Below are 25,084 nucleotides of genomic sequence, written 5' to 3' on the forward strand. Positions count from 1 at the left end.
TGGAGCCTGCTTAAGATTTTCTCTCTCTCTTTCTCTCTCTCTCTCTCCCTGGCCCTCCCCAGCTCACACACGCACATGCTCTCTCAAAGAAAAAAAAAAAAAAAGCAAAATGAATTGGAATTGTACCAATCCATATATAAGGAAGTCCTACAAATTGGTCAGTATTATCCATGTTACCAAATAGCTTTCGTTCCTTCATAGTTTTCAGATTTCAGTAATAATTTTATTCAATAAATTATAAGCATAAAGATTGGAATGACAGCTTTCGATGGTGGTCATAATAAATTACCACTACTTTATAGTGACTTAAAAAACAAAAACTTACTTTTTTACAATTCTGTTGGTCAGTAGCCCAACACAAGACTCCATGGACTAAAATAAAAATGCTAGTAGGGTTTCGTTCCTTTCTGGAGGCTCCAGGGTACTTCGTTCCTTGAGCTCAGGGAGGCCTCCTTCCCCCATCTTCAAAGCCAGCAATGTATTTATTTGGCCATTCCTGTATAGCCACCTCTACATCTCTGACCACAGCAAGTTAAGACTCTTTTAATGATTCATGTGATGACTGCGTCCACCAGGATAATCCAGGATGCAATCCCTATCTCAAGGTCTTTAACCCTTTAACTGCAAAGTCCCTTGCAGGTAACATTCACAATTTCTTAACAGTTGGACATGGTGTTAATGCCCCCCTGCATTATTCTGCCATTATTTTGCACAAAAGTCATCTGAAATTTTCAAGTTAGTATTCCTACCTGAGAATTAATAGCATTTCTAATTGCCCAGTATGTGACATCTGAAAATTTAATATGCAACTGAAGCAAAATCTATCAATGAATTTTATTATCATAATCAGAATCTTTAATGAATCTATTGGTTTTACTTACACTTACAGATGTAACAAATATACCTTTTTTAAAAAAAATACTATTTATCTTTCATTTGAATGGGGGGGAAGAAGAAAAATATTCCAGGGTCGGAGTGTATGTTTTTGGTATAAACACAAATTCCTAAGGGAACGTGTTCTGATTATATTAGTGATAAATTCCAGGAAACTGAATCAACTAAAATGGGTTATAAGACTTCACTTCATGATAATAGTTTTCAGTTCACACCAAAAAGCAATGTAGAGAAATGGATTATAGGTTACCACAGCTGGCTATAATCTCACACTTCAATAATACAGAAGATGTAATTTTCATGCAAGAACCTTAGTTGGAATTGAGACTTATTTAGTTAACTGCCTTTAATATTATTTTGTACTTGGTTATGAAAAGGTTTTTTTTTTTCAGAGAGAAGTCAAGGACCACACCTGAAGCTTATTTTACTCAGGGTGTGTTTTCTGTATAGATGTTAGAAAGGATTTCAATGGAAAAATATAGTTATTTCTAAGACTTCAGGGCCAGAAAAACCATCAGATAGATTTTTTCCTAATTTTTTTCCTCTGAAATCCTATCATCTTGATAGAATGTAAGTATGGTTTCAAACTGAAAAGGAATTACCAGTATCAATGTGAATCAAATACTAATAAACACAGCTTGAAAACAAATCATCAGGAGAACAACCATTCTTAACCATGACATTTATACATAATTCAGTTTTACTGTTCCATTTTTAAATCTGTGAAAGCATTCCATAATCACATATAAAACTAGAAGTACAAAACCATAATAAAACAGCTCCATTTCTGAAGAAATTCTATGAGCTAAGTATCTTCTGAATTTCATTTGCAATGAAAATGTACTACTTTTATAACAAGAAAAACGTGTAAATGGGGGGAAGGCAGGACAGGAGAATGTCCTAACAAAGCCTATCTAAGCATACCACCAAGTACTCATCTTCATATTAAAACTAAGGCTGAAAAGACAAATTGAATGTAACCTCTCAAGGTGACTAGTAATTACCACCAAACTACCATAGCTGTACTCACTACTGAGTCTCCAAAAACGTACTCACCATTGGCTAGAATATAAATAGCCAAGTTGTTAAATAATCTGTACATTCTACACACACACACACACACACACACACACATACACAAAGCTAATTATCTGTTTAACCCTACTGTGGTATTCATTTCTCAATATATACCTGTAACAAATTAGTACATTGTACACCTTAAAATTATATAAGTCAATTATATCTCAATAAAGGAGGAAAAAAATGTACATCCAAGTTGTGGTCCTAAATCATGCATTCTCAACAGAAGAAAAATATTATAAATATTGCAGTAGTTTATGGTCCTCCAAAGTTCTACCCTACCCAACAAAATCATATTCATTAGGATTTTATGAGTAGTGGGAGTGGGGAGAGGACAAAGATTAGGACACAATGTCTAAAAAGGCTCCTTAGGCCCTAATAGTGGAAAAAATGGTTGAGTAACAGTACAAATCAAGATGAACCCAACCCTGGTTATCAACTATAGGCATATGAATACTAGGGAATCCCTGATAACCACAGAACTATCTGCTTCATGCCCATCCACTCCTACAGCCCCACCAGTTCTGGGGCATCTCCAAGGATGACCCAGTTTGACTACTCAGGAAATATATAAAAATCACATTAGTCCATTTAGGTCATTTGTGAACTCCCTAGGAGGTGTATTTAACCACAAAGGAAAAGGTGGCATAGCAAATTATTTTAAATTCTATTTAGAGTCGGATGAAAGATGAAATTATGATATGAAATTTGGGAAGGAAGGAAATAGCTTAAGGAAAAATAATGGGTGCTGCATATCTCTTTAAAAAAATAGGTAATATTGAACATAAAAGTTTTGTCAGCCATGATCCACACCTAAGAATTTTCACATGTGGGTATAAATAGATAAAGAAGAAGAAAATATTTCAGGTATAGAGGTAGCAATAGCTAGCTTCAGTTTAAAAGGAATTTCACTTATTTTACTCTTGATTCTGAAAAACTAGTATTATACCACATGTCCCTCACTTTTCAAAACAATCTCAATTTCATGTAATTGTATTCTTACTCCTGGTCTCCAAAAGTGATTCTTTAAATACAAAACTATGATCTCATTAAGATTTTCCATACAAACAAATCAATACCAGAAATTCCACTGTTACACACTAAATACTTGGGGGACAGAGGAGACTTGGAAAAGCCTATCACTCTACTCGTATTTAAAAGCAATATGCTTTGTAACTTTAGGATTCTAGTAAATGAAGAAAAGTTAGAAAACCAAATAAATGATGAATTGTTTTGACCCATCCATATTTATTTCAGCACTTCTTAATTCTTTAGTACTTGCAGTTGTTTCTGTAGGCTCCCTTGTAAAGCTTTTTTTGATTAACAGAATTACCTTGTATTTAACACCACAGCACTTAGCCCTCTTATGCTTCATCTAGCTACAAAGCACTATATTTGAAGAACAAGTGCTTTACAAACTGGACATGTCATCAAGTTACATGTGTACGTTGCACAAGAATATTCAGTCCAGAAACAAGGTAGTAGAAGCAAAATACATCATTGTACTCAAGAGTATGTATCAAAAATTAAAAAGAATAAACATAGAAAGTAGCAAAATCTCTTAACCAAGAAGAATCAATATAGTCACCCTCATTAGTTTCATAAAATTAAGACAAAGGACAGGGTAGATTATTTTAGAAAAGGAACACCTTAAGATCCAAAGAACCTGCACTCCAGGAAGCAAACTTCACTCTGGGAGAGGAGAGTTGATCTTCTACTTTCTGAAGGACATCATCAAGTTGGTGCCAGCCAAGGCCATATGGAAGTGCATCTCCTTCTGGAATATTATATGAGGTGTGAGGAAGAATTCAAGACAAAATGCCAGAAGGGGCTGATCTAGGAAACATAATCATCTTGTAAAAAATGCCTTTAAACACTACCCAAAAACATTCAAAGATCTTTAACCACCCTACTCTCAACCTTTCTTCTTCCTTAGAGAAATGGTATTCTAAAAAAAAAAAAAAACCAAAAACAAACAAACAAAAACAACAGAATGAAGGTTGTAAATGAGGATGCATCAAAAAGCCCACGACCCCCTTTAAAACTCTTGAATATGCAAGCCACAGAAAGGGAACCAACAGAGTATACACTCTGGGAAGCTCCATACCAACAGCAGCTCCTAGGAAAAATAATTCAAGGTAGACTACAGCCATCTCCCATTTCCCTCAATTTTCTTTTTCAATTTTCAAGCAAATAATATAGTTTGCTTTTTGCTTACAAACTAACAGAGACAGTGAGGAACAGAAACTGGCCTCAAGAGTAGGAAGACAGGTAACCTGACCTCTTAATGTCCCCTGCCAACTACTAAATCCATAGAGCTCATTCTGAGACTCTAGCATTAAAAAAGCCCCCCCTTTGTATATGGCACTGCAATGCAATAACAGTAATGATAACAATAATGAAGATGCCTTATATCTAGTGCCTTATACCTTAAAGTGCTTTAATGACTTTAATGGATTGAAGCATCCCTATGAGATCAAAGTCAGATATTATCATTTCTAGTCTACATAATAGAAAATCAAGGAAAAAAGGTTAAGTAACTTGACCACGCCTCACTGGTCAATACAGTGTTCTGATAATAGTTAAAGGGGCTGCTAGTCCCTTTGCTGCTTAGCTGGCTGCTCAACCTGTGGCCTATCCCAAAACAGCTCTCTGGCTTGGGAGCTATGATGACACTGGCCTGAGAAAAGAGATCTGTCTAAACTTAGTATCACTGAGGTCCAAAGGGCTCCACAGAATTGGTTGGCAGACAAAATCATTTTTATAAAAATTAAGTTTCTTCACTTTAATTTTTTAAGATCCAAATTTCTTTAATTTAAAAATGAAATAAAAAGATCCATGCTACCCACTCAAATATTACAATGCAAAATCACCTTGATAATTTCATAATCACTTCAAAATCACCTTGATAACTTCATAATTATAGAGAACAAAACACACAGGATGAAGAGAACAGAAAGGAGACACCTGTCACCAGGGTCTTTTCCAAGCTAGTGGTGAGTTGGGAGAAAATTGCAGAGCCTGTTACTTCCAGATGATAAGATCTAACCTTCATAGTTCCCATTAAATCTGTTAAAGATGAACACAACACACCCAGCTAAAGAATGCTCAAGTATCACGTCACAAAGGCAGCAATATCTTTAACCATTACAAGGCCCAAAGTCTGAAAAATGCAAAACTGTACGTGCATTTGGTCATGTTCATATTTACATACATCATGTCCTCCTTCTACAAAAACTAATCACTCCTCACTAGAAGACTTTACCAAGAGAAAAAAAATAACCTATTCCTAACATGAAATCTCTTATTTATTTGGGTTACCAAGTATGTGATCAGAAGTAAAGTAAGAGCTAGGACTAATTCCTAATAAAACTTAACCTTGCTCTCCCACCCACACAAAAGTAATTGTTTAGAAACGTGCGATTATTTGGCCCCAACCCATTCTTGGGGTGTGTAGCTCACTCACTGCCAGTAATTGCTTCCATACAAAACCGTGTTTTAAGACATGTTTGCATACTTACGATGATACGTTACATTTTTATCACATTTAAAACCCCAAATAGGCTTACAGGTTTTATTTTCTGTACTAAGAAACAGAGACTGCATGGTGTCCTAAAGAAACCACCAGAAAGTGGTTTCATTTTTTATTTTCAACTAACTCTCTCTCTCTCTCACCCTGAATGTTTAGCTTCCTGAGCTTTTTCTTTTAATTAACTGGAAACAAAACTCATTTATCTAGGAAGAAAATCAACCTAAAAATCTGTGACAAGAGACCGTGACTATATCCCTGTCATGAACCCAAATTGATATTACCCAGGTCAGTATGCAATAAATTCTACTGGCTAATAATCATTTCACTTAGGGCAATTTCATTTGACTCAATAAGAAAAATAGAAAACTTCTATAACAATTGTGGTTCATATTTCCTTCCTTAAAATTACTAATGAAACACTTTTAACCCATCTGCTATTTTATTAATGTAGATTATACAAGTTGGTATGATTTTATTTACCTATATATACTTTTTTAATAAAAAGCAAATTCTCTTTCTGCATCAAAAACAAAATTTTAAGACTTAGTAACTAAATTTGTTAAATTTAATTTGTTCTTCATAGCTCAGTGATTTCAGAAATAGTTAATTTTCACTGTCCCATTCCACAAATAAGCTTGTGGTCAATGAAGGAACTCAAAATTCCCCCCAAAATGGAAAGAGAGAGCAAGAAGAGGAGGGGGCGAGGGGGGGAGGGGAGAGAGAGATTCATCCTCTTCAGGAAGCATATAAAACTTAGCATTAGCATACATGCTAGGGTTTTTGGAAGGTAGTATTTTGTTATTTTGGTTCTTAGTACAGGCAAAGGTAGCAACTCTTCAGAGTCAGGGGAAGGGATGGAGAAGCTAAAGACTGATTAAGTTTTGTACTCTTCAAGCTCTACCCTACACAAATATTTACTCTATACCCTACATCGAAACCATGCTATTCCAGACCCCTTTGAGTACAGTGAACACACATGTACATACACACAAAAAACCACAGTAAGCAGATAAATCTTATTAGGTAAGAGCTTTACAGAAAGATGATTTTCTAGTATCACAATGTGATGTAAATTAACAATGTGACTGGATTTGATTCTGATTATGGCTGTTACAATGTAGTAATTTGTTTAAAAAATACATAATGAAATTTTAGACCTATTTTTGAGCAGTAAAAAACCACTCCTAGAGCAAAGGGATAAAAGCTAAATTTTGTTTTCAATGCATACAAGTTATATATATATCACTCAAAATTATTAAAACTGTTCATAAGTTATTATTAATATTTTAGTAAAAAAAACCTCATTGCTTTACAAAAGAAATTCTTGACTTTAGAAAAGCTAAAATAGGCTTGCCCAGGGATGCCTGGGTGGCTCAGCTGGTTAAGCAGCCGACTTCGGGTCAGGTCATGATCTCACGGTCCATGGATTTGAGCCCCACGTCATGCTCTGTGCTGACAGCTCAGGGCCTGGAGCCTGCTTCGGATTCTGTGTCTCCCTCTCTCATTGCCATTCCCAGGCTCACACTCTGTTTCTCTCCAATAAATTAAACAAACAAACAAACAAACATTTAAAAAAAAAGGAAGTTGGGGTGCCTGACTGGCTCAGTCAGTAGAACATGTGACTTGACCTTGGAGTTGTAAAGTCAAGCCCCATGCTGGGTGTAGAGATTACTTAAAAATAAAATCTTGAAAGAAAAGAAAAAAAAGAAAAAAGAGACAAGGAAAAGCAAAGCAAAGCACAGAGTCACAGAAACACCACCTGGCCCCCTCCAAAACTTCATATTTAAACAAACACCAAAACTCTTCTGGTAAAAGTAACAGGTTTTTTTCCATGGGCTATAATCATTCATGGACGATGCCTTAATTAAAGCTGGGCAACGAAACTGTGTATTAAGCTGAGTGTGTTAAGTCAGAAAACTAACTTCTTAGCATAACAGAGCATACTCAAAGCATAATTTCTTAATGTGTCCTGTTAGGTCTACATATTAGCAGAGATGTAAACAATATCGGTTTTCAACCTTAACTGTGAATTTTTCCATTTTTAGTGCTTTCTGTCCCAACTTTAATGTTCTTTTAATGTAGTTTTTCCTGTGTGATATATCATATTTATCTCTGTAGCCATCCATCACTATTTTCTTTAATTGAGGTTAATTTCTTTCAACTTGGGGGAAGGTGGGAGGAAGGAGGGAATCCTCATTCTACAAGCACTGCGCACAGAGGGCATTCACAGCTGCTGATTTTTTAAATCACAAAGCCCAATTTTCAGGATGCTTAAAGTCCTCAAATCCACCTTACTGCCCTCCAATCTGGACCTAAATCAACAATCTACTGGGATGGGAACCCAGTTCCCACCCAGAACCACTTAATGAAAAATTTCTACCTAACTAAAATCCCTCCAGCTGCAACCTAAGTCCTTTTGTTTGTTTTCACTCAAATGGCTAACAGCTGGCACCACCTTCCATGTAAAATTATTTCATGTGTTTGGAAACCGTGATTAACTCATACCTTGGTCTTCACTTCTCCTGGCCACAAAAATCAGTTCATTTCTCAAATCTTTTAAACATTTTCTACTTTTAACTCTGGGCTCCACAGTTGTATTGGAGTTTAGAATAATTAAGTGGCCAGAAATAAGTGAAATACATTGTAAAGGTTGATAAAAGGGTTATTCTTCTGCTCATCTTAGAGCCTAGCCATAGGGCCTTTAGAATGGGCTCTGGCAGAAGGCTAGCTGAAGATGTCCTCCCACAAAGCATAGGTGGCAAAGACAACTCCCTCACCCAGTTTTATGAAGTGGACCAAAAAGAGGGAGGGAGACCTCATAAGTCTAAATGTAGAGCCTGACAATTTTAAAAGCCACAATTAAAAAGAGATAAAAGCTGGTCAAATCTGGGCAAAGGGTTTTATTTTGACATGCTAATGAACATTTGAGTACCTTGCACTTGTACAGTACAGTTTACCTATCATCCTCTTAAGGATATGCATATACACTTCATTCCCTGGGAAGAGGCTGGGATGGTCTTGGGAATGAAGAGGAAAGGAATCCACTACCAAAGTTAGCCCCAAATGCTGGATGGTGAATTCTCCCCATGTTACAGGCCAGAAGTAACTACTAGATTCTATCTCAAGCATTCATTAAGCGCCTAACACTCAACAGGCAGGCAGCAGGTGACCTGAAACTAGAAGTGGGGCAGTAGGAAGGAACCTTCTTGGTTTGGGCAGTCCTCAATGATGAGTTGAGGGTAAGCAGCACAGCAATACACAAAGAAGCAATATTATGGGCTTTTAAATGATGGTCTTTCAAAGGGATATGGAAGCCAAAAGGAGAGAAGACCCCAATCAGGCTAATGAAGTAGTCAAGGGAGGATTTATTCATAGAGCTGAGGCTTTCTAATCAATGCTGAGGACAGGGAGAGCTGCAGAGTCAGTCTATGGGGTTGAGGGATCTCAGAAGCCAAAAGAGACACTGGGGAGACAGGTATGAGAGCACTACATGCTCTGCCAAGAAGTTCAGACATTATCTATATATTGTACAAAGTTTTCTGTGTTTTATTTTTTAATTGTATTAATGAAGTTTTCAAACATATACCAACGTGGTGTAAGCCACACCATCAGCTTCAACAATTATCAGGACATGGTCAGTCTTATTTCACCTATACTCCCCCTAATATACCCTCTTAACCTCCCCTCCTCCAATGGATAATTTAAAAATCCCAAAGTATCATTTCACTAGTAAATACTTTAGTAGCTATCAAAGGCATTTAAGATCTGACATGATCAGATCTATGTTTTAGAAGGATTACTGGTTCAGGGAAAGAGGTAACAAGACCAGTTATATGATTTAGATAAGGAAGTCGGTAAGAACTTACACCAAATAGTGGCAGTAACCAGGGATACCAGGAAACCTTCTCCTAAGGTGATCACCTACCTAGAAGATGGTGACTGATAGGGAGCTGTGAGAGTGTCTGGAAGGAATGGAATCTGGATGAGGACACTGCAGACAGTTAAGAATTAGAAAAAAGGAGTTGAGGGGCGCCTGGGTGGCGCAGTCGGTTAAGTGTCCGACTTCAGCCAGGTCACAATCTCGCAGTCCGTGAGTTCGAGCCCCGCGTCGGGCTCTGGGCTGATGGCTCAGAGCCTGGAGCCTGTTTCCGATTCTGTGTCTCCCTCTCTCTCTGCCCCTCCCCCATTCATGCTCTGTCTCTCTCTGTCCCAAAAATAAATAAAAAACATTGAAAAAAAAAATTTTTTTTTTAAAAAAGAAAAAAGGAGTTGAGAGACATATGTAGTGTTTGGTTCAATGGGCCAACTGAACATGAAGAGAAAATGTTACAGACAAAAAAGGATGAGCTGTTTCAGAGAAGAAGAGGAGAAAATCAAATTTACTTCAATATTTGAAAACATACTTGTGCCTGGGATGGGTACTAGAGAGACAAAGAAGTGGCCCCTACCCTCAGAGAACTTCCATTCTAACTGGAGAAATAGGTAGACTGCCTACACAAGCAAAAATAAATGTAAAATTGGACTCAATGTTTTAAAAAAATATTTATCAAAAGAGGGGTAGGACTTAAAGCCAGTGAAGACAAGGTGGGATCTGAAGAAGGATTAAATTTAAACTGGGTTCAGAAATCAGAGCATGGTAGAAAGGAGAATAGGCAAACGTAGGGAACTAAGAAATGGGGGCACAGAGAGGAGAGAAGGAGAAAGGGAAAAAGAAAGCTGAGAAGCAGGCAGAGGGCAGAACTCTGGAGAACAATGTTAGAGGATTTAGGTAAAAAAAAAAAAAAAAAAAAAAAGGCGACACCAAAGAAAGGAAGGGGCTTTCTTTGAAAATTACCAATAGGACCCTGAAAAAGTCCAGCACCTGTACAGACCATGACTTAAACTCGAAGTCAGTTTAACATCTGTGGATGGTTTAAATATGAGGTGCACAGTTATGATATTTTGTAACTTTTTGCTTCAGTGTCTTGTGGTGTCCAGAGGTCTGCAAGCTTTACAAGGGCTTGCAGGGACTGTGTCTGTCCATGTCACTGCTGTGCTGGAGGTTCTAGCACAGTGCCTGACAGAAAGAAGATGACCAATAAGTAACATGTGCTTTCAGAGACATTACCTCATTATCTATTTACAACAACAGGTTAAGTAAGAGAATCACTCTCCCTTGTTTTGCTGATAGGGAAAATGCAGCTCACTCCAGGAAGGACTAACAGTCACCTGACTAGGAGAAGACTGGCCCCAAAGCGCTGGGAAGAAGTCATTCTATAGTGAGTGAGAGCCAAGGGAAGGGGGAGCAGAGCTCAAAGAGGCCACACAGCTTAGGATGTGTTGTCAGTACAACAATAAGGGGTATGGGCTTCAGAGTAAGATCAAGCTTAGATCTGAAAATCCCAGTGCTGTACCTTACTAGTGACATAGTTTCCCCACCTGCAAATGGGAGAAAAGTAGTCTCCATTTCACCAGCTTAATGTGAAGACTCAACAATGATGCATGTAAATCACTGAGCAGGATGCAGTAAGCACTCAATTAGCAGCAAATGTGCCACCTCTTACTACATTAACATGGACGGAGCTTCACTGCCATTCAAGCTTGTCTGAGATCCTGAGAAAACCCTGGTGCTGTGAAGTGCACACCACCCAGCAGGGTATCTCCAGACTCCAAGAAGTGCTCTAGGAAAAATCCCTGAGTCTGGAACCCCTGAGAAGGAGGAAGCTGGAAAGAGGGGCTGCAGGTGGGCATGCAGCCCAACAGTTTGCTCAATGAATTACTTGCCCTCAAATAAATGTTAGACCCAACAGTCATGACTAGAAACAGAAAGCTCATTCCTTCCTGAAGCACTTCAACAGCAGGGCACTTGACACAGTTCTGTGTCAAATCTAGAAGATGAGCTCCAGATCTCAGAATGTGACAGACTGGTCATCCAGAGATATGGGAGAGTTGACCAGGGACGCCCATCCACTGTCACTTAAAGATCAGGGCCAACCCTCAATGTTGACAGAGATGGGCTAGTTGTGCTCTTCTGTTTAAGTGAAAAAGAGACGGTGGGAATAAGAAATCTCTCCCTAAAGGTCATCCACTCTTGAAAATAGACACTTTTCTTTCCTCATGATCCATAGTCAGAAAGCATTTCCAAATCGTAAGTACTATATGACATCAACATCTTTAAATTAATTTGGTCTATGGCTTAAGAACTCAAAAGACAGGCACTTGGAGGAAAAGAGCCAAAACTGAAATGATCCACGTGAACACTGGAACAACTGCCTCCAAATTAGGAGCTTACCCACAGTGACTGTGATAACCAATCTCCCAGGGGTTGATTCACTTGAAAAGCTTTGTATCCCTCCCCCAATTCATACAATATTTTTTTTTCTGAGCAAGGTGACCTAATCTGGAGTGGAATGTGCTGTATCTGTCCTGAGGCCAAGAGGTGGCACTGAGTCTAACAGGTATGAAAAAAGTTATCAGTCTGGTGAGACTGATAGGCTTATATCCCTCTATACTTAAAATATGGTTTTCAACACAAGCTACCTCAGAATTAATAAATCTTTCAACAGACTGTGTAGGACAATGTGCTCCCAGGTATCTGAAATCAAAACCAAACTTAATATCTGCTATTCTGGAAGTCTGTTAAATACTGTTATATGGCACCCAAGGTTTAGGTTTAAGATGTGTGTTCATTTTCGTCCAAGAGACAGCTACAAGTATAGGCAGAATATGTGTCACAGTTGGCTTGCCTAGCGTATCCTGCATGAATAGTCAGCAAAAAAGATAAGACGTTTACAGATTTTAAAGGCCCACCAACAGCAATACATGAACTATAATGACAAGACAAAGGCTTACTCCAAAGGACATTCAACTTGATAAAGGTGTCACTATTCATAGTTACACCCCTAGCGTGTATATTTTTCTTATGGAAGAATGTATTTAACACTTTATCCAATTTTCCCTAGAAATGTATCTTTTGCTAAATGACAGATAAACACCCCCAAGAATTTTAAGACTGATTTTATTACCCTCAGCACCCCAATCCTCTATAAAGAAGCAACATTTCCAACATGAAAACATTTTAGCCAGCGCCGCTTTAAGTGAAAGTAGTATCTTTGCCATTGTCTGGGGGGAGGGAGACAGGCAGGAAGGTGGGGACTAGAAATGGAAAAAGAATTTTTAAATCCCTGTTGCATTATCTACCAGGTGTAAGTGAATAATAACTAATATGTCTGCAGCCTCTGCCTTAATCTTAAAACAAATGATAGTATTCAAATATAGTATTTCACATATGCAGACTGATAACAGGTTTTTCCTTTCTTTATTTCTTGAAGATTCTGTGAATGACACAATACAAAGTACAATGTATTTAATGAAAGGTTTCCAGGCTGATTTCCCTACAGATTATTTTCTTTCTTTTCTCTGGAACCCACACACCGGGTATACTGCAGGGACCGGGGGTATATATAAAAATAAACTATGAGCCAGTATCAGAGCTGATACCCTTCTCCTACAGGGGCAAGTGAATTATTAGATCTGTGTCATGAGTGTTTTTTTTAATATGCCATTGTTCCCACTTGAGCACATTAAATTTTCCATATCCACTTTTAAACCAATATAACCTTTTTTTCCATGTTCATAATGTTCATGCTGTACATTAACAGGCAGAAAATCCAATAGCTTAAGTCTTCATATAGTAGTTATATGTTAAGCTTGGTGGATGAAAACCTTTTGCATTTTCCCCCTCTTTGAACAGATACTATACTGGAGTTGGCTAAAACCCTAGGAAAAAAATTACACCTCATGGGAAACTGTACTAATATTTTTTTTTCTTTTATGATTGATCACAAACCCATTTTGAACATTACACATTTTTTTTAAGTTTATTATAACTCTGGTTCAACATCTTCTAGCCCAACAAATTGAAGGTGCTGGAATCTTTTGGTCTGGAAGATGTGTTTGCCAATTATTTTTGCACTAGTGCACATAAACAGGGAAGACTGGATCTTAGGTATGAGTTATACATTCCTGTACAAAATAATTGTATATTCTATGAAGACTGATTCTTTTTCTGGAGAAATATACAACAACACAAGGGAAATCTTGTACTAGCAGCATAACTGAAGTGGCAAGATACAATATTAGAAAAACAGAGCTACTTTCATTACTGTGATGCTGTGTGTCAGAATGTCTCTCCTTAATGAACCTGTTTGCAATAAGACTCCGGGTGCAAAGAGGCTATTTAGAGAGACTATTGTGTCTATAGCGAGTCCTTCAAATATCTTCCTACCATTAGACATGCCGCATTGACCAATTCTGTCCTGATTGCTGTTCTTTTTACTATCAAGGGACGTTCTTGCCCAGACAGACAGATGGATCAGACACTGCAGTTCATAAAATGTTTACACTGTACACACACACACACACACACACACACACACACACACTATGGTACTAGCTACAGAGCTCCAGATCACACAGTGAGTCGAATGTGGCAGTGTCATATGAAGGCTTATGACTTTCCAATATCAATGAAAGGATTTAAGTTAAACTTTGCTCGTCCTTTCTGCCTGTCACTCTCAACAAAAAGCCTTTTTTTCCTCTCTCTTTTAGTATATGCCCATGCCCATTGCTCACATGGGAACACTTCAGGCAAATGTTTTCTGGGTCATAAGGTTTCCCACTCTACTAAAATTCTCTCCTCATTTATGACAAGAAAAGAGACCACACATGTCATGCCATCAAAAAAAGGGGGGAGGGGATAAGGCAGAGCACAACAACAATAAAGAACAGTCAAAAGGACTTTCTAAAAAGATTTAAAATGCCAACTCAGAGTGACAGAAAACAAGAGACTCGTCTCTACCATATAACTGAAGCATTCTGGCTCACGCAGTGGCACTAACCAAGTATACACAGGAGAGGCTGAGGTGCTTAGAAGAAACTTCCTGTTCGTCTTACTCTACTGTGTTCTCATCAGCTGCCAGGCTTTGCTATAGCTTCACCTTTCACACACCTACATGCTAAGTGATTCTCTACAAAAGCCCTTTCGTCTGTGTTTTTTCCAATAGAGCATCCTTTCCATTGAAATACAAATAATATGCCTGCCAGCCACCTGCAAAAGGTTTTACACATCTCCCCCATCCCAGCTGTCAAGCAGAAAGAACTTCAAACTCAAAGGTCCAAACTGCCAGTACACTAATAAATGTAACAACTACTAGTTATATCTATCTGATAAGGAATCAGAGAATTGCACACTGAACTGAACCTAGAGCCAATGAATCAAATGCATCCAAAGACACTTTCAATTCCCATTATTTTTAAATTTCTCTCTCACCTCCTCCTTTCTTCCAGGCTCAACCTGATATTCTAGCAGACCTGACAAATGAACCATCAGCTGTCCTGTAGCTCTGATGTCCAAAGCCATTTGGAATATCTGTGATTCCAAGTTCTAAATCCCCATCATGATAAAACCTTAAAATAATGCCTCTATTGAAACTACTTTGAACATTTATTGATAACACATAAGCATTTTCTTTAAAAATTTTTTTTAATATTAATTTATTTTTGAGAGAGAGAGAGACAGAGCACAAGCGGGGGAGGGGCAGAGACAGAAGGAGACAGAGAATCTGAAGCAGGCTCCAGGCTCTGAGCAGTCAGCACAGAGCCCGACGGGGGGCTCAAACTCACAGACCGCAAGATCATGACCTGAGCCGAACTCACACGCTTAACCGACTGAGCCACATACATAAGAATTTTCTAATTGACGTATTTGACATTGTGAGCCTGTTTAAACACATTGAGGAGCTGCCTGAAGATTTAGGAAGTACAGAGACAGGAGAGACCTGGTAGCAATCATTTTCTTCAAGGAAACTAAGATTGTAAGAGATTTAAGAAAACCTGTCTTGGAACAAACAACCCAAGCCCCTAAACTAGGACTCCAAACATTGTGTCTACTGGTCTAGCTCAAACCAGGCTGTAGCTCTATATGCAGGAACCTTTCTCTTTTTACTAATAAGAAGTTTTGTTTTTTAAATAGCAACAGCTCTACTAAAATATGCTCACTTATATCTGTCATATCCACTAGTGTAAAGAGAAAAAGAATGTGAATAAGTACAGAGAGTACAAACAGTTGAAGAATAATTTCTATGTTCCTTAAGAACAGTTATTCTCATAGTATGGTCTCAGGACCAGCAGCATCAACATCACCTGGGGACTTGTCAGAAATGCAGATACTCAGGCCCTCCCCAAAAATGGCAGAATCAAGGAGCGCCTGGGTGGCTCAGTAGGTTAAGCATCTGACTCTTGATTTTGGCTTAGGTCATGATCTCACAGTTCATGGGGTTGGGCTCTGTGCTGACAGCATGGAGCCTGCTTGGGATTCTCATCTCCCCACCTCCACTCCCCCAGCCCCAGCTCTCTACCCCTCCTTCGTTTGTAGGCACACACACACGCTCTCTCTCTCTCAAAATAAATTTCTTTAAAAAAATCAGCAGAATCAAAACATCTAGGAGTAGGGCCCAGCAGTTTGTGACTAAACATGACCTCTAAGTGATTCAGATGCATGCTCAAATTTAATTGCCTTATCTTTAGCATATACATTATGATTTACTGAGCTTCATATTAAAAATATTTAAAATGGCTGATGCTCCTTAAGGATATAATCAACTGGCTAGGAGCCAAAAACAGACCCACAAATAGATCTATTTTTTTAATGTTTATTTATTTTGAGAGAGAGAGAGAGAGAGAGAGAGAGAGAGGGAGGGAGGGAGGGAGGGAGGGAGGGAGAGGAAGAGAATACACAAGTAGGGCAGGGGCAGAGACAAAGAAGGAGAGAGAAAATCCTACACAGGCTCACGCTGTTAGCACAGAGCCCCATGTGGGGCTCAATCTCATAAACCCTGAGATAATGACCTGAGCTGAAATCAAGAATCAAACACTTAACTGACTGAGCCACCCAGGCATCCCCCCGATTCTTTTATTTAGAGACAGGCAAGCACTCTCTTTTAGAATAATTAATGAAATTAAATATTTAAATAATCACAAATTTAGGGTGAGGTGGAAATGGAAATAAATGGAATATTAAAATAAATGGAAAATAAAATGGAAATTAATGAATTTAATAAGAACCAATGGTGAAATGCAAAGACATGTTAAACAATATGAAGGTATGATTATTTGAAAATTAAAGATTAGAGGGGCACCTGGTGGTCCACTCAGCATCCAATGCTTGGGTTTCAGCTCAGGTTATAGTTTCCTGGATGGTGAGCTAGAGCCCTACGTCAGGCTCCGCACTATGCAGAATCTGCTTGGGATTCTCCCTCTGCCCCTCCCCTGCTTGTGTGTGCGCTTGCTCGCACGCTCTCTCTCTCAAAATAAATAAATAGATAAACTTAAAAAAAAAGACGGGAACTTGGGTGGCTCAGTCAGTTCATCATCCAACTTCAGTTCAGGTCATAATCTCATGGTTTGTGAGTTCAAGTCCTGCATCAGAGCCTGGAGCCTGCTTCAGATTCTGTGTCTCCCTCTCTCTCTCTGCCCCTCCTCTGTCTCTATGTTTCTCCCTCTCTCTCTTTCTCTCAAAAATAAATAAACATTAAAAAAAATTTTACTAGAAAATTAAAGATCAGATAAGGCACCAGTATAGGACAAAGAGAAAATGAAGGTGTGGGTATAAAGATATTATGAAACTAGCACCAGATAAAGAACAAAATAAGTAAGTGACGGGAGAGAAAGTACTGTTACGTTAGTGATAACATCACAAGAGAACTGTGCGAAGTAGAAGAAGCAAGTTTGAACTGGATCCGGCATTAAATCTCAGGGAAATTATTTCATGAGTACTGTTAACTCAGAAGGTAAAAAGTGGATCAGAATCACTCATGACTTCAAAATCAAAGCCTCTACTGTTTCTAAAAACCAAAAGTTAGATACAAACTAAATACTCTTTTAAAGATTAGCAACTGTAATCACAGTACTCCCAGACACTGTAATTCCAGGAGGCCATAAAAAAATTATATGCCTCCATGACTCTAACATTGAAAAATACATGGGCAAGTAGAAAAAGCAATTAAAATATAATCATACAACTCCTGGTTCAAGAAATATGGGCATGTGTATGTATATGTGCATAGAACAGTCTGGAAAGTAATAAGACACAATGGACACTAGAGCAGGTGATTGGTTTGCAACTAAGTTTTATCTCTTCTTTATTTTCTCATTTTTCTTGTTTTTTTTTTTAATGTTTATTTATTTTTGAGAGAGAGAAAGCATGCATGAGCAGGGGAGGGACAGAGAGAGAGGGAGACACAGAATCCAAAGCAGGCTCCAGGCTCTGAGCTGTCAGCACAGAGCCTGATGCGGGGCTGGAACTCACGGACCGCAAGACCATGACCTGAGCCGAAGTCGGCCACTTAACCGACTGAGCCACCCAGGTGCCCCATCATTTTTCTTGTTTTTTAAATGAACAATGATTACTTTCATAATGAAAAAATATAAAAATACAGACACAAAGTTTTAAGAAAAAGAGAATAAGCGATTGCCTTTTTATATGCAGGGATGAGTTGGGGGTACTGCTGCTAGCAGAGGTATTAGAGCAGTAATAAAATGCTAGAGACTTCACAAAAACAGAATGTCGAGACAAAGATACAAACTTTGGAAGGAAAAAAACTCTAAACTACAGGCAACCATCATAATGTATCAGTCTCTATATTCAGCAAAAAAGGAGCGGGGGGGGGGGCAGATCAAAGCCACTCACCACATTCTAATGATAATCTAAGTGAAAAGTGGAAAGGACATAGTTTATTAAGCACATTCTATGTGCCAGATACTTTCACATAATATCTCCCTTAATCTTCCTAACAACTTGCAAGGTATTCCCTCTATTTTGCAGGTAAGAGGCTTAATTAAAGGAAACAAGTATGTTTCCAACGCTCAGCGGTCTCCAGAGTTCATGAGCTTTTCCCACTACACTAGGCTCCAAAAGGAGTTCTTAACGCATAGTTCTTGAAGTGGTACAAGCTGAAATCTAAGATGTTCAAACAACTTCAGAAAGGACTCCATTATCCCTCTTAAGTACAAAATAAATATAGAATAGAAAGGGAAGAGGGGGAAAGGCAGCAAGGACTGATGTGAGGCAAGCTTTGTAGGCTGTGTTAAGGACTTGTGACTCCTAAGGGAAGCTGATTTTAGAAATGCTCCTGTTGGGACACCTGGGTGGCTCAGTCGGTTAAGCGTCTGATTCTTGGTTTCAGCTCAGCCCATGGTCTCAGAGTTGTTGAGTTTGAGCCCTGTGTTGAGCCCCACATCAGGCTCTGCACTGGTGGTGCAAAGCCTACTTGGTATTCTCTCTCTCCCTGCTCCTCCCCTGTGAGCATGCACTATCTCTCTTTCAGAATAAATAAATAAACATTAAAAAAAAAAGAAAGAAATCCTTCTTTCGCTTCCTGTAGGGCATAACAGTGGTAAGGCAATGACCAAACAAAAGCTGTGGCTTACATAAGTTACCAGAGAGATGGAGAAGAGAGCAAATTTAAGAAGTATTCAAGAGACAGAACTGACAAGATATCCTGATTGATGTGATAATTCTTCTTTTTGACCCAACAACCATATGAACTTAACTCTAAACTTACTTATATATAACTTCACCACTAACAATCTTTGAAGGCATCTCCAATTTGGGGTCTTGCAATTTCACTTCTTTCTTACTTTTTGCCTTTGTAGTACAAACCTATCTACATGCATTTAAATATTAAAAACAGTTTGTTCCATCAACTGGTGGAACACAATAGAGTATTATTTGGCAAAAAAAAAATGAAGTACTAATACATGAGACAACGTGGTAAATCTTGAATATATTATATAACTTAAAGAACATAGTCATATACAGTATGATTCCATTTGTATGAAATATCCAGAATAGGCAAATCCAAAGACAAAGTAGACCAATGGCTGCCTACAGCTGGAGGGGGATAGCAGCATTGGGGATGACAGCTAAAGAGTAGGAGTTTCTTTTTGAGGTGATAAAAATATTCTAAAATTGACTGTGGTAATGGTTACACAATTCTGAATACACTAAAAACCAATGAAACCACTCCATAAGTAGGCAAAGTAATGGTATGTGACTTATATCTAAATAAAGCTGCTATTTTTTTTTAAGTATTTTGGGGCAATATTTATTGAGTATGATGTGCTCAGCAGTAAGATGGGCACAGGATGAGCAGATAAAAACAACAGGATATCAGTCCTGAAACAGCATGCAATCTACAAAAAATAAAACCACTGTAAGCCAACTGGTTCCTATCCGTAGGATCTTCCACACGGTTCTGTGCAAAACAATCTTCTCAGCATCTTTAAGAAAAAGTGCTTTCCCAAGAAACACATACATTTTTCTTTTGATTTTTAACTCCACAGAGGTATTTATACACTAAGATAATATTCCAAGTCACTGACAGAAAGGTTATTTAATCATACAGTTAAAGAACATTCCCTATGAAAGATTTAATTCTGCTGTTTAAAAAAACTCCCTGGATAAAACATTTCTAGAGACATATGGGCACTGTAAAAAAAAAATTGAACAACACTAGCCTTACATTCATGTCTAGGCATATAACATCTAGTTCAACGTATGCTTTTATTTATTTGGATTTAATGGGGCTCATTTTCAGGTTTGTTCTTCAAGCAGGTATCTTGGAATGGGTCTAAATGCCAAAGATCTGAAGATCTAGATTCCAGACCTCATGTCATCAGGGCTGGACTGATTTTCAGGGGTGGTGGTAATAAACAAGCAGCTTATATCGACAAAATATACAACAGGGGCACAGTAGAGGGGACATACCTTGTTTTAAAGTTTATTTATTTATTTTGAGAGATTGTGTGTGTGCGTGCATGCAGGGAAGGGGCGGGGGTGGGGGGAGAATCCCAAGCAGGCTCCACGCAATGTCAGCACAGAGCTGGACTCAGGGCTCAATCTCATGAACTGGGAGATCATGACCTAAGCCAAGATCAAGAGTAGGATTCTTAACCGACTGAGCCACTCAGGAACCTGGACATACCTTTTTATTGCCCTAAAGAAAAGTTTAAAAATTTAAATACAAATACATTAATTGCAGCAATATTTAAAATAACAAAAAGCTGGAAATAACCTATCTTTCAAATATGGGGGCTCTATAAATAAATAATGGCTCATGACAGAATGCTATATGGCCATCAGAATTCATATTTAACAACTACCCCCCAAGGTTATGAAAGCAATTAATGACTTTCATATTAAGTTCAAAATGTCAGTTACAAAATAGTATACTGAATTAAAGATGCATTGAAAAAAATCAGGAAGGTTACAAAATCACAAGTAAGGTTATCTCTAGGTGCTCTAATTATGAGTGGTTTTAAATTTTTGTTAGTTACATACAAGTCAAATTTTTAAAAATAAATTAGTATTTCTGTTATGGAGGGGCAGGAATCAAACAATAAATTTGTAGTTACTTCTCATCTTCTCATCAAAGTAAACTGAAGAAGAAAAATGTTTTTTTTTTGTTTTTTTGGTTTTTTAGTTATTTTTGAGAGAGAGAGAGAGCGTATGTGCAAGAGGGGGATGGCAGAGAGAGAGGGAGAGAGAGAGAATCCCAAGCAGGCTCTGAGCTTCCAGGACAGAGCCCCATGCAGGGCTCAAACTCACAAACTGTGAGATCATGACCTGAGCCAAAATCAAGAGTCTGATTCTTAACTGACTGAGTCTCCAGGCACCCCAGTGAGGAAGAAAAATGTTCTGGTCCAAAAATGAGAGTTCTGATTATCTGAGTTTTACTTGCCCCAAGTTTTAATATATTAGTCTTCCAATGTGCCGAGTCTTCTCTTTACTCTGGGCTTTTACCAATGTTGTTCCTTGTGCCAGGAGGATTTTTAGCCCCATTTCCTAGACCCTTTCACTTCACCAGGCTAACTCTAAAGAAAAAGGAAGCAGAGGTGTCACTCCAGTAAGTCTCTGGTACTACATGTGCTGATGGACCGCTGGGCTTAGGGTTCCACAGCACTTATCACAAGGTCCTACCCACTTTAAGATACTCTGAGGGCAAGGAAGAAGTGTCTCTGTTTTGTTCACCACTACATCAACTATACTTTGTAGCATACAGTATGAACTCGATAAATAATTTTGAAAAAAAAAAAGAACTTATGTATTAATGGATCAATTAAGAAGTAAATATTCTATCAGAGACACTGAGCATCCCTAATTCTTAGAAGGATTTACTCTAAGTAAAACAGGGGTGTGTGTTTCGTGTAATGAGAACATCAGAGTATAATCGGTTCAGTAATAGAAGCAAAAGACAGGTCTTAGGTGCTCCTGTTCGCAGAGTCTGTAAATGTGAAAGCATGAACCTAGTAGAAAGTTAAATATATCTAATCACAGGCTATTAAGTATGTTAATGTCTTAAATACACCATTGCAAATAAACAGAAATAAGGTGCAATTAGGGGAAACAATTAAAATAGAATTATACCATATTTCTTGAACTTGGTTCCCAAAGATCAGATTCAGATGTTGCTTTTATTCAAAACCTTTGAAAAAGTAAATAAAACATTCTGCACATTGTTCACTATAAATCTTAACTTACCATTCAAATTAAATCTAAACATAAACATAACCTTAAATCCTCCTCTAGTCCTACAAATATTCAGATAATCAAAATCTAACTTCTAGGACAACAATTTTTCTATGAGTACAATATTTATGCTGAAGAGAAAAGTTATGCAAATCACAGGGACTTACACTTATGTTACATTTAAGTTTACTCTTGTGTGTATCATAAGGTTCAACAGTCCACAAATTTACCTAAAGCTGAGGTTGCCTATGAAACAATTATACTATTTAGGACACTTTTTTAAGTAAGCTCTATGCCAAACATGGGGCTTGAACTCACGACCTTGAAATCAAGAGTTGTATGCTCTACTGAGTGAGCCAGCCAGGTGCCCCCAGGACATGTATAATATTGATTTAGATTTAAGATCTATTTGGGAATAGCCAATAAAAGCTTCAAACAATATGCACTACTTTGTATTATTTACTTTGGCATGTGATCCTAACAGCTATACAACAAACCTGAATTAAGAATTCACAAATTAGATCTCTACTTTATTTATACCACTACTATATTCAACCTTCCTTCGATGATGTCTAGAAATGTTAAAGTAGATCAAATAAAATATCAAAGCCATGTTAAAACTAGATCATTACTAACCTTAGATATGCAACAGCCCAATTAGCCAATTTATACTGATAATTTTCCAAATAAATTTTTAATATTCATCGAAATCTTTTAAATTTTTGGATACATAAAAAACACTAAGATTTTTCAATTTAAAATTTCAAACACAAAGTGGTAAGTGACAACTGAACTAGCAGAATGTCATCCAATTTTTTTTTCCAGTAAGTCTGACACAAATTCAAAATTTTCGGTTGAAACAAAAAAAATCCTTTTTTTTTTAAATTTTAGAGAGAGAGATTATGTATCAATGGGGGAGAGAGGCAAAGGGGACAGAGAGAGAGACAGAGAGAATCCTTTTTTTTTTTTTTTAACTTTTTTTAATGTTTGTTTATTTTTGAGAGAGACAGAGTATGAGTAGGAGAGGGGCAGAGAGAAAGAGAGAGAGAGACAGACAGACAGACACAGAATCTGAAACAGGCTCCAGGCTCTGAGCTGGCAGCACAGAGCCTGATGAGGGGCTCGAACTCACAAACTGCAAGATCATGACCTGAGCTGAAGTCGGACGCTTAACTGACTGAGCCACCCAGGTGCCCTGAGACAATCTTAAGCAGGCTCCACAGCCAGCACAGAGCTGGATCCCACAACCCTGGCTGGGATCATGACCTGAGCAGAAATCAAAAGTCAGGAGCTCAACTGACTGAGCCACCCAAGTACTCCTAGAAGAAAAAAAAATCGTATTCAAAGAATGGAGGAAAGCACTACAGGAAGAAGAAATAAATGTGGCTATGTTTCTAGTCCGAGAGACTCTGATGCTGTACTGTTCCAACACTGGAGACACTGAAAACACAGCCCCAGTTCTAGAGTTGCTCACATTGTGGTGGGGGAGATGGATAATAAGGGTTCAGTGTGTTCAGTGAGTTGTTTTCAAAGGTCTTTGTGGTAATCTGGTGCTACTTTTTCACGGAGTACATGGGACACCTACCACCCTTGAAAATAAGTTAAACAAAGCACTTATAAGAAGTTTTTTTAAATCTAGTCTGGAGCATTACAAAAATATACAAATAAGTGTCCCATAGGTATAAAGCAGTAGGTACCTTAAGGAAAAGATGGCAAAACAGGAGGCATACCTGGGAAACAATATGGCTAGAACACAATATAAAAAAGACCATCAGCGAGAGATGGAGGTGAAGATAAGCTTGCCTATTCTTTTTTAAATTTTTTAAAATGTTTATTCATTTTTGAAAGAGAGAGACAGAGTGCAAGCAGGGGAGGGCCAGAGAGAGGAGACACAGGATCTGAAGGAGGCTCCAGGCTCTGAGCTATCATCACAGAGCCCAACGCAGGGCTCGAGCTCACGAACAATGAGATCATGACCTGAGCCCAAGTCAGATGCTTAACCGACTGATGCCACTCAGGCACCCCTAAGCTTGCCTATTCTTAAGGAGATCCCTGAACACAGAAGGAAGGGCTTATTCTGACCAGAGAGAGTCTGTAATGGATGAAGTTTGAGAGCTGAGCAGTGATAAAGTCATGGTTTTAAAAGTCTCCAGTGCCAATGAATACACTGCCCTGGAGGGAGCTTGAGGGTAAACCGGCCAAATTACATAGCCAGCTTGTACTAGGGGAGTATGACTGAAAAGGAGTAAAGGAGTGATACGAATTCACTTTATAAGCCACCAATCCCATTCAACTCCCCAGTAATCATAACAAGACTTTTTTTTTTTTTTTTTAAAGAAGGGACAGTTCTAAGAGACAAAGCAAACTAAAACAACTGCCTTCAGGATTTGGCGGCAAATGGAGTGGGTGAACAAACAGGAAGAAAATGATCTCTCAGGTATTTGGGCCTGGTCTCCTGAGAGACCAGGAGAACGATGGTCACTTGTAGAGGTTGGTTAAGGTTCCTGTGTACATGCTGACATAACAGTGCATTTCAGAGACAGCTTCCAATTTATTTTCTTGAAACAGGAATGTGCTTGTGTATTAGAGAAAGAACTAGAACCTTAAATTCGCCTTTACCAAACACAACTCTCCACTAAGTAAATGTGAGTCCACTGCAACATAAGACTAGACTGTCTAAGCCTTAAAGTATCCCTCTGGCAAAGTTTCTGTTGGGGTCTTTACCTCCTGATTGACACTGTGGATGAATAATTGTTCCCTATCTTCAGAGATCAGAAATTAGAAAAATTAAAAAAAGAACTGGAAGGCCACACAGAAAGTAATTGGATCAGGTGACTAATTAAAGTGATAGAAGCTCTTACTCTATATTTCTTGAAGGGAACTACTCAAGAGCAGATGCAGGTTAAGTAAGGCCTAAAGCTTAAATGCTCTTAAAGAAAAAGCATGCAAAAATATATGCAAACTTCACAAAAAGAAATGACCATGTGAACACATGCGCTGGGGCCCTTCCC

At 38.2% G+C, this 25,084-nt stretch overlaps 1 protein-coding gene across 7 annotated transcripts in view; it reads right to left on the minus strand.

Annotated features, from left to right (window-relative positions):
* BNC2 (basonuclin 2) overlaps positions 1–25,084 on the minus strand; it is a 439,383-nt gene that overhangs the window by 324,218 nt on the left and 90,081 nt on the right. The gene's annotated exons all lie outside the window — the stretch shown is intronic.

The sequence above is a fragment of the Prionailurus bengalensis genome, chromosome D4 (assembly GCF_016509475.1).
Source record: "Prionailurus bengalensis isolate Pbe53 chromosome D4, Fcat_Pben_1.1_paternal_pri, whole genome shotgun sequence".
Classification (NCBI taxonomy): Eukaryota; Metazoa; Chordata; class Mammalia; order Carnivora; family Felidae; genus Prionailurus; species Prionailurus bengalensis.